General features: G+C 40.0%; 1 pseudogene; it reads left to right on the top strand.

Annotated features, from left to right (window-relative positions):
• The first annotated feature begins 5,628 nt into the window (after nt 1–5,628).
• LOC128053133 (bifunctional 3'-phosphoadenosine 5'-phosphosulfate synthase 1-like) lies at nt 5,629–10,218 on the top strand (annotated as a pseudogene).
• The last annotated feature ends 1,548 nt before the right edge of the window (nt 10,219–11,766 follow it).

Here is an 11,766-nt window from a genome sequence, read left to right as displayed (position 1 = left end):
TCCCTTTTTCTTAAACAGAAAGGGGGAAAACAGAGAAAGTGAGAGAGAGAAAGAAAGGGAGAGAAGAAAGAGAAAGAGGAGAAGGTAGGGAAAGAAAGGGGAAACAGCTGCTGAAGTAAAACCAAGATATCTGCTTTAGAATGTTCATAACCATTCTACAGAACTCTGGTGTTTTCTGTTCATCCATTTGTCTTGAGAAATGCTATAGCCAAGAGTGGAATACTTGCATGAGTGGCCCAGCATAGACACTTCCCAAGGGGAAAGTCTAGCTGAGATACAGCCTCAGCATATCAGTTGTTGGGGATAAAGAGAATCAAGGTAAAGTGAACTGGAAGATCTCAACAGACCCTAACACCCAGCCTCATACCCCCAGTTCCTCTCACTAACTGGATGGGAACATTTGTATTGACCAGCCAGCCAGTGCTGAACACATGGCCAACCTCTTAACCTGGCTCTTGCAGGGATTTCTCTCTACAAATACACATTTATCCTGTCCCTGCCACAAGCAGAACACTAAAGTAGATGTTATATGGTAGGGGTAAGAAAAGGGAACAAAATATGGTTATCACACTCTGGGAGTTGACCGACTGGGAAGGGATAGAGGTAAACAGGTAGTCGTAATACCTTATCTTATTATTAGTGACAATTCAGCCTGTTGGATAAGACTTATGAGATGCCATCCTACCTTGACAATATCCTTAATGGAGACATGGAAAATTGCTTTGATGTAATTGCTGCAGGCACTGTAATGAGCACATGTACACAGGGAGGGTTGGCAGACAAAATACAAGCCACCAGTTAAATCTGATGTATATATCTCATACAATATTTGGAATATACCTATATGGAAAAGTATTGGTTGTTTTTCTGTAATTGAAATTTCACTGGGCAATTTTTATCTGCTAAATCTTGCAGCCCTGTACACAGATTATCGCTAATCCTCACAGTAATTTTTTACTGAGGTAGGCACTAATACTGTCTTCATTTTACAGATCCTGAAACTTCACGTGACATAGTCACATGAAGTAACTTGCCAAGGCATATGTCTGTCTGCTAACATACATTAGAAACCAAGTTCTTAGGCTGCTTTGTTTCCACCAATGGCCAGTTTTGTGTATTTCATGTTGCTAACTACCATCATCTATCTCACTGAATCCCACTTTCTGAACTTGTTTTCAAATTATGAGTATATCCTTCCTCATTGACCAACTTGTAAAGTTCTGGGTCCTGATTTTCAAATTTAAGAAATAGATTTAAGTATTATATAAAAGAAGGATGTGTGCTAAGTCCCTTCAATCATGTTGGACTCTTTGCAACCCTATAGACTATAGCCGGCCAGGCTCCTCTGTCCATGGGAATTCTTTAGCAAGACTACTGGAGTGGGTTACTATTTCCTCCTCCAGGGGATCTTCCTGATCCAGGGATCAAACCCACATCTCTTACTGTCTCCTGCATTGGAAGGCGGGTTCTTTACCACTAGCACCACCTGGGAAGTGCAAAAGGAGGACAAGGATATAATTTACTCATTATAGCAAAAGTCAGATTTGTAATTTCCAAGAATGTGAGTCAGCACAGTACACACACAAGGGAGTGCAAAAAGACATCAGATACTGGAACCCCATGACACAGCTGAAGACGAGACTACTACTGCAATTTAACAACTAAACTATTCTGGGGAACAGATGGCCGTCACAACATAATAAGAGTGCACTCTGGAACATCAGTTTGAAGTTATTCAAATGTTCTTCATTTGACACTTAAAACTGCCTGACAGTGAATGAGTGAATTGTACTTAGTTCTTTGTGATATTGACTCTTTCTGCTCTCCCTCCCAACTCCCCATATCAGTCATTTTCCCCTCAACTTGTTTAAAAGAAAACAAAGCCCATTAACAGTGTGCTGAGCAACTGAAACACCACCAGTTCCCTGCTTTAGACTCAAAGTACAAAAAAAAAAAGCTTATTTCCTGATCAGATCCTAATGGTTTATCAGAAGCTCAACATTCATTAGTAGCCTTGAATTTTAAGGTTTACCAACTGTGACACAATTACTTATGGTGGTTCTTTAACTTTCTCCCATTTTTTTCTCTTAGCAGAAAAGAGTTTCCATGACAATCCCATAGATTTGCTTCCACTCAGGCTCTAAATATTCACAATTGAGCCATATGAAATTGTTGTTTTTGCAGGTTAAAAATGGTTAACTATCTCATGCAGTTTGACCTAATGTAAATATACCCAATACATCTGCCATTTGCAATGACATGAATGAACCTGGAGGATATTATACTAAGCAAAATAAGCCAGGCACACAAGAAAAAAATCTGCATGATCTCAATGATATGTGAAATCTAAAAATGTCAAGATACATAAAAGCAGAGAGTAGACTCTGTCAGGTGGGGGAAATGAAGAGTTTGGTCAAAAGTTACAAAGTTGCAGACATGTAAGATGACTAAGAGGATGTAATATGCCATATGATAACTGTTGTTAAAAATACAGTATTGAATACAGAAATTTACTGAGAGAATAGATCCCAGGTGCTCTCATCACACAAAAAGAATAATTATGTAATGAGGTAATATGTTAATTAGGTCAACTATACTAACCATTTCATTATGTATATGTATATCAAAGCATCATGTTGCATACTTTAAACAAAATTTTTATTAAAAAATTTAAAATATGCATGATATATAAATAAATGCAATCCTCCTTCATTCTTCTTGATCAGTTCAGTCACTCATTCACTTCCGACTCTTTGCAACCCCATGGACTGTAGAACACCATGTTTCTCTGTTCATCACCAGTTCCCAGAGCTTTCTCAAACACATGTCCATCGAGTCAGTGATGCCATCCAACCATCTTACCCTCTGTCCCCTTCTCCTCCTGGCTTCAATCTTTCCTAGCATCAGGGTTTTTTCCAGTGAGTCAGTTCTTCGAATCAGGTGGCCAAAGTATTGGAGTTTCAGCTTCAGCATCAGTCCTTCCAATGAATATTCAGGATTGATTTCCTTTAGGATTGACTGGTTTGATCTCCATGCTACCCAAGGGACTCTGAAGAATCTTCTCCAATATCACAGTTCAAAAGCATCAATTCTTCAGCACTCAGCTTTCTTCATGGTCCAACTCTCACATTCATATATGACTACTGGAAAAACCATAGCTTTGACTATAGAAACCTTTGTCGGTAAAGTAATGTCTTTGCTTTTTAATATGCTGTCTAGGTTAGTCATAGCTTTTTTCCCAAGGAGCAAGCGTCTTTTAATTTCATGGCTGCAGTCACCATCTGCAGTGAATTTGGAGACCAAGAAAATTACGTCTGTCACTGTTTCTATTGTTTCCCCATCTATTTGCCATGAAGTGATGGGACCACATGCCATGATCTTAGTTTTTTGAATGTTGAGTTTTAAGCCAGCTTTTTCACTCTCCTCTTTCACCTTCATCAAGAAGCTCTTTAGTTTCTCTCTGCTTTCTGCCATAAGGGTGGTGTCATCGCCATCTGAGGTTATTGATATTTCTTCCAGCAGTCTTGATTTCAGCTCGTGCTTTCTCCAGCCCAGCATTTTGCATGATTAAATAAGAAAGTTAAATAAGAAAGGTGACAATATACAGCTTTGATGTACTCCTTTCCCAATTTGGAACCAGTCCATTGTTCTATGTTCGGTTCTAATTGTTGCTTCTTGACCTGCATATAGATTTCTCAGGAGGCAGGTTAAGATGATCTGGTATTCCTATCTCTTGAAGAATTTTCCAGTTTGTTGTGATCCACACAAAGGCTTTAGTGTAGTCAATGAAGCAGAAATAGATATTTTTCTGCAATTCTCTTATTTTTCCGATGATCCAACAGATGGTGGCAATTTCATCTCTGATTCCTCTGCCTTTTCTAAATCCAGAGTGAACATCTGGAAGTTCTTGGTTCACGTACTATTGAAGCCTTGCTTGGAGAATTTTGAGCATTATTGAGCTTCCCTGGTGGCTCAGATGGTAAAGCGTCTGCCTACAATGGAGGAGACCTGGGTTGAATCCCTGGGTCGAGAAGATCTCCTGGAGAAGGAAATGGCAACACAGTCCAGTATTCTTGCCTGGAAAATCCCATGGACAAAGGAACCTGGTAGGCTACAGCCCATGGGGTTGCAAAGAATCAGACACAACTGAGCGACTTCACTTTCTTTTCTTTCTTTTGCTAGCATGTGGGATGAGTGCATTTATGCGGTAGTTTGAACATTCTTTGGCAATTGCCTTTCTTTGGGATTGGAATGAAAACTGACATTTTCCAGTCCTGTGGCCACTACTAAGTTTTCCAAATTTGCTGGCATATTGAGTGCTGCTGCTACTGCTGCTGCTAAGTCACCTCAGTCGTGTCCGACTCTGTGTGACCCCATAGACGGCCGCTCACCAGGCTCCGCCGTCCTTGGGATTCTCCAGGCAAGAACACTGGAGTGGGTTGCCATTTCCTTATCCAATGCATGAAAGTGAAAAGTGAAAGTGAAGTCACTCAGTCTTGTCCGACTCCTAGCGACCCTATGGACTGCAGCCTACCAGGCTCCTCCACCCATGGATTTTCCAGGCAAGAGTACTGGAGTGGGGTGCCATTGCCTTCTCCGATATTGAGTACAGTACTTTAATGACTTCCTGGTCATTGAAACAATAACAGAAAGGTTCCTAGTTACCCATCCAATATCCACCCATATATGGATCTTGAAATTATGGGACAGAAAAAAATGAATGGTGGCAAGGTGCATATTCATGGAAGGTTAGAACAAATTATAGAGTTAAGAGTATGAAAAGCTGCTCTTCAGAAGCTTCCAAACCATATGGTTCAAAGAACTGAGAAAACTTCTGGCCAAAGAACTTTCCCTTTTCATTTTACTAGTAAACTATAATTTTTGGTTTCTCTTTCAGGATACAGTAGAGAACAAATAAGAAGCACATTTTTAAAAAACTGCCACTTGCCCCAATATAATCCTTAGTTGTTTTTGTTGTTTAGTCGCTAAATTGTGTCCAGCTCTTCTGTGACCTTATGGACTATAGCCCGCCAGACTCCACTGTCCATGGGATTTCCCAGGCAAGAATAATAATCCTTGGTATTTAAGTATATATTGGGGGCTGAGACTGTTTCTCTTCATTGTTTCATAGGTTTGGGTCACTTTGCTTCCTTGCTTACTATTGACATTGTCTTATTCCTATTGGCTTAAACATCCTTATAACAAAGAAAACAGGACTGCAGAACTTCAAGGAAATGAGTCACAACAGAAGTATACAACAGATTTACTTTCCTGTAGATTTTCATATCTTAGGGTAATTACCATAGTGGCTTATACTTAGTTTAAGTGCTCAAAATTTTTCATTTTCCTGCCCTAAATCAATCTATACCAGAAATCCCAACTGTGGTCCAGAGAGTGGTATTGAAGGGACTTCCCTGGTGGTTCAGTGGTTAAAATCTACCTTGCAATGCAGGGGATGCGGATTTGATCCTTGGTTGGGGAACTAAGATCCCACATGCTGTGGGGCAACGAAGTCCAAAAGCCACAATTAGACAGAAGCCCCCACGCCAAAACTAAGATCTGTTGCAGCCCCCCAAAAAAGGAAAAAAATAGGAGAACCCCGCACCCACACACTGTGCAGCCATAAAGGGCCTCAGTAGCCTGTGCAAGAAAGTTAAACTGAGCAATAACGCACAGAACTGGGGGATGCAGAGAGCAACTAATATCACCTATCAAGCTCACCATGTCACCAGGAACAAGGGAGATCAAGTAGTGGGGACCACGGGTGGCTTTTGTGGTTACACAGTATGGCTAACAGGCTTATCTGGAGCAGGAAAACATGTAAGCATGGCTTTAGAAGAGTACTTGGTTTGCCATATTTTTTCATGCTACACTTTGGATGGTGACAACATTCATCAAAGTTTCAATAAAAATCTTGGCTTTGGTCCTGAAAACAGAGAAGAGAATGTTCGATGCATGGCGGAAATAGCTAAGCTGTTTGCAGATGCTGGCTTAGTGTGTATCACAAATTTTATATCACCTTATACTTTTGCTTTATTGACTATGCTAAAGCCTTTGTGTGGATCACACAAACTGTGGAAAATTCTTAAAAGAGATGAGAATACCAGATCATGTTACCTGCCTCCTGAGAAACCTGTATGCAGGTCATGAAGCAACAGTTAGACCTGGACATGGAACAATGGACTGGTTCCAAATTGGGAAAGGAGTACGTAAAGGCTATATACTGTCTCCCCGCTTATTTAACTTCTATGCAGAGTATATCATGCAAAATGCAAGGATGAATGAAGCACAAGCTGGGATCAAAATTGCTAGGAGAAATATCAATAACCTCAGATATGCAGATGACACCACCCTTATGGCAGAAAGCAGCGAGAAACTAAAGAGCCCCTGTATGAAGGTGAAAGAGGAGAGTGAAAAAACTGGCTTAAAACTCAGCACTCAAAAAACTAAGATCATGGCATGTGGTCCCATCACTTCATGGCAAATAGATGGGGAAATAATGGAAACGACAGACTTAATTTTCTTGGTCTCCAAATTCACTGCAGATGGTGACTGCAGCCATGAAATTAAAAGACACTTGCTCCTTGGAAGAAAAGCTATGAAATTTAGACAGTGTATTGCCGGGGGCCAGTGTGAGGAACTCTGCCCATGGCAAAGGTCATGAGGAAGGAGGCTTGGCATATGCAAAGGTGCGATCAAGCCTCAGGAAACCCCCTGTTCCCGACCATCTACCCCAAAACCAGAGTCTGTTTTATGCTCTCCCCCATAACCGTTTCTCTTGGAGAAGTAATAAACGTGCAGCTCCAAGGCAATAAAAATTCCTGGGTATGACAAGAGTGTTTCAGCTTACGGACTCCTCTGAAGGTTATCTAGCCCACCTGTATAGGTTCGTCCAGCCACATGTGATTGTTTACAGCCTCCCAATCTGAGAGGCATGAGACGCTTTAGACTTACTAAAGGCAAATTCTTTTGGGGAGTTGGAAATTATTAGTATAGTGGGTTGGTTAGGAATTATATTGGTGAAGGGTTTTTGATTTGTTGTGTCAATAATTGCTGCTAATTCCCAGCTCTGGGTGGGACAAGGATGTCTCAGGTCAAACCTCTCTGCTGACAGACTAGCTTGTGTGACAGGATTATCCATACTCCTGCCACTACCCACATGATTGTTTACTACCTCTCAACCATAAACAGCACAGAGAGTTTTGGAGTATTTTGAGAGTCTTAATTAGCATAGGGCTTTTTCTTCTTGTTGAGTCAATGATTGCCGCCAGGCCTCCATATCCTTAGGCACCTGGGAATATATTAATCAGTGTATTTGGAATATAGAAAAGGAAATACAGTAGTTTTAAGGTTAGCAATACTAGATTTTTTGAGTTAATGGATTTTCTCTTTTGTAATAGATCACTGTACTTTGTTATAAATCACTGTCCTTGCTATGTAAAAATGTAACTTTATCACTATCTTAAGACTAAATAGATCTTAAGGGGAACATTGGTGAAAGGATTTTCATTTGTTGGGCTGATGTTTGCTGCTAAATCTCCATATTCCCTGCCCTTATAATGAATATAACTAGCATATAGGAGAAATAAGCATTAACCTTTAAGCATATAGGAGAAATAAGTATTAACCTTTAAGATTAATCATGTTACCCTTGGGTTAAATAAATTCCTTTCTTGATTGTAACTCACTACACCCTCATCCTATAGAAATGTAACTTTATTTGGAGGGTGGTGCCTGGTTTAAGAAAAAACACCTTTGGAAGAAATAAGTTTTTTGGTTTTCAGAAAGAAAGGATCATAAAATGTCAGCAGGTCTCACTTATGGCCAGAAGATGATGTAATATCCCTAACACCTTTTTTTATACATTTATGTGAAGCACCTGATTTTGATAAAGGTCAGGACTGCTGACCCCCGCGTGACTCTGTATTCATCCGTATATGTAACAAAAGGTATATAAGCAAACCCAAAAATAAACAAATCGGATCAGTTTCCGGCAAGACTGATTCCCCCATGTCGCTTCTTTCTTGCTCCCATTTTTCTGGCTGAATTCCCATCTGGAGCATGGATGCTATTCCATGTAGACCAAGTTATTCAGCCTCTTTTTCTACATTATCTCCTACTACACTATCCGTTTCTAATCTCCCTCTATATCTGTAATTAAATATGCATTTTTCCAAAGACGCCGACGCCGTCCCCCCACCTTCGAATCACCCTGGATCCACCGGGGCTGGACCCCGGCAGTGTTATTAAAAAGCAGAGACATCACTTTGCTGACAAAGGTCCATATAGTCAAAGCTGTGGTTTTTCCAGTAGTCATGTATGGATGTGAGAGTTGGACCATAAAGGCGGCTGAGCACCAAAGAACTGATGCTTTTGAACTGTGGTGTTGGAGAAGATTCTTGAGAGTCCCTTGGACAGCAAGGAGATCAAACCAGTCAATCCTAAAGGAAATCAATCCCGAATATTTATTGGAAGGACTGATGCTGAGGCTGACGTTCCAATACTTTGGCCACCTGATTCGAAGAAGTGACTCATTGGAAAAGACCCTGATGCTGGGAAAGATTAAAAGCAGGAGAAGAAGGGGACAACAGAGAATAAGACGGTTGGATGGAATCACTGAAATCAATGGACATGAGTTTGAGCAGGCTCCGGAAAATGGTGAAGGACAGGGAAGCCTGGCGTGCTGCAGTCCATGGGGTGGCAAAGAGTCAGACATGACTGAGCAACTGAAAAACAATACTGAGAAGTGCAACAATGTAAGGCACATTCAGGAGGGTGCAATTTTATTTTTCTTTGAAGTGTTTGTTGATGCTCCCTTGCATGTTTGTGAACAGAAGGATGTCAAGGGACTCTACAAAAAAACACAGGCTGGAGAAATTAAAGGTTTCATTGGGATTGATTCTGATATTTTCTGATATGAAAAACCAGAGGCCCCTGAATTGGTGCTGAAAACAGATTTCTGTGATGTAAACGACTATGTTTAGCAGGTTATGGAGCTTCTACAGAAATGGGATATTGTGGATGCCTCTTATGAAGTGAAAGAACTGTATGTGCCAGAAAATAAACTTCATTTGACAAAAACAGATACAGAAACCTTACTGGCACTGAAAATCAATAAAGTGGATATGTAGTGGGTGCAGGTTTTGGCAAAAGACTGGGCAACCCCACTGAATGGCTTTATGAGAGAAAAGGGGTACTTGCAGTACCTTCCTTTTGATTATCTTCTGGATGAGGCTGTCATTAACTTGTCAGTACCCTAAAGTACCGACAGCTACTCAAAAAAAGAGAGACTAGATGGCTGCATGGCATTTGCTCTGATATACAAGGGCCTCTGCGTGGCTATTCTTCGAAATCCAGAAATCCAGTTTTTTTTGAGCACAGGAAGGAGGAGCGCTGTGCCAGGAAATGGGAAAAAACATGCAAGAACCACCCTTACATCAGGATGGTTATGGAACAAGGAGATTGGCTGACTGAAGGAGATCCTCAAGTCTTAGACTGAACTTATTGGATGATGGTCTTGATCAGTATCGTTTTACTCCTACTGAGCTATAGCAGAAGTTTAAAGATATGAATGCAGATGCTGTCTTTGCATTTCAATTACACAACCTGGTGCACAACGGCCATGCTCTATTAATGCAAGATACCCATAGGCAACTTCTAGAGAGGGGCTACTGGTGTCCTGTCCTTCTCCTTCACCCTCTTGGTGGCTGGACAAGGGATGATGATGTCCCTCTTGAGGTGGTGGATGAAGAAGCATGCTGCATTGCTGGAGGAAGGAGTCTTGAATCTTGAGACCACAGTGGTGGCCACCTTCCCATGTCCCATGATTTATGCTGAACCAACTGAGGTCCAGTGGCATTGTAGAGCACGGATGGTTGTGGGAGCCAACTTTTACATTGTTGGATGAGACTCTGCTGGCATGCCCCATCCAGAAACAGGGAAGGAGCTTTATGAGCAGACTCATGGCACCCAAATGTTGACTACAGCCCCTGGTCTGATCATCTTAGAAATAGTTCCCTTACAAGTTGCAGCTTATAACAAGAAAAAGAGGCAGATGGACTACTGTGACACTGAGCACCATGAGGACTTTGAATTTAGTCTTAAAAACACAAAAGGAAAAACTTTACCTAAGAAGGCCAGAAATCTCTTGAAGGTTTCATGGCTCCTAAGGCCTGGACTGGGCTGATGCAGTACTACAAATCCTTGCAGAAAGTTTAAGTTGTTAACCTAGTCATTTCACCTTTGACACCTCATTGAGTAACAAGAGGGGACAGGTACTTACGGTTGGCATTTCTTTGTGTTGGTTATTTGTCTGGACATGCTTCCTAAGGAGCTGGATACAACTGAGCGACTTCACATTCACTTTTTACTTTCATGCACTGGAGAAGGAAATGGCAACCCACTCCAGTATTCTTGCCTGGAGAATCCCAGGAATGGGGGAGCCTGCTGGGCTGCCGTCTATAGGGTCGCACAGAGCTGGACACAACTGAAGCGACTTAGCAGCAGCAGCATTATAGTTATATTCCTACAGTACAGTTTTAAAATCTCATCTTTTTGTATTATATTCATACTTCTGTATTATCATTTTTTCAAGCTATTATATCAGTTGTAACCAGTAGTATACACTTTGAATCTCACTTTTCATCTCTTGAAAAAAGAAAAAGTCCACTAAACAATAAACTTGGCTAGACCTTGTTTTGGGAATTTAAAAGAAAAAAAAAAAACAACTGATGTCTACCAAAAAAAAATTAAACAAACAATAGTATTAAAAATATTTGCGCGTAAAGTTAAAGCAATTCTTAGAGGGGAATATATGCTTGCAATTGTTTATTAGAAAGTAAGAGTGGGTAGAAGTTGATGAGACAGGCATCTAGCTAAAGAAGTTGGAAAACACAATGAGACAAGTCCATAGAAAGTAAAAGGAAGGAAATGACAAAGAAAAAAGAAACTAAAAACCAAAGGTACAATCAAAAGGATTTTTTTGAAAGCCAAAAGGTGGGTATTTAAAAAGACTATTAAAAGTGACAGCCTCTGGCAAGATGGATCAAGAAAAAGAATAAAGGAGGGAAACAAACACATCAGAAGATGAACAATCTTACGCCATTTAATTAGGAAATACACACAATGAAAATATTGACAGAAGTTCAGCCTAAAACTAATTCAAGAAATAGGAAGCCTGGATAGTCCTCTTTTAAAAAATAATTGAATCGACAAATAAAAATCTTAATACACATGCACACAAACACACATACATATACACCTGAGTCAAGACATATAATCTACCAGACTTTAAAGAAATAACATTATTCCTATCTTATATAAATTCTTCCAGGGTATGAAAAAAAAAAGGGCAATATTCTTGATAAAATTGAGATTCTAAAGCTATTCAAAGATAGTATAAGAAAGATAAGAGGCTACTTTTGCCCATAGATACATACATCCTACACAAAATATTAGCAAATGAAATTCATAAGAGCGTCAGAGTGGACCAAAAAACATAACTCTCCTATGTTGTCATCAAGAAAACCACTTTAAATATAAATGTCATAATGGAATTTTTAATGACCAAGTTGGGTTTATACAAGAATGGTTTAACATTAGAAAGTCTATGCATACACTTTATCACATTAACATACTAAAGGAGAAAAATCATATAAACTTCTCACAACATGAGGAAAAGTTATTTGATAAGATTCAAAATTCATTCATGATTAAAATATATAAAATATTCTAGAGTAAAAATAAGTATCGAAGGGTGCTTCTTGA

Source organism: Budorcas taxicolor, chromosome 9 (assembly GCF_023091745.1).
Source record: "Budorcas taxicolor isolate Tak-1 chromosome 9, Takin1.1, whole genome shotgun sequence".
Classification (NCBI taxonomy): Eukaryota; Metazoa; Chordata; class Mammalia; order Artiodactyla; family Bovidae; genus Budorcas; species Budorcas taxicolor.
The sequence above is the reverse complement of the archived record's forward strand: the minus strand, read 5'-3'. Positions and strand labels throughout refer to the sequence as shown.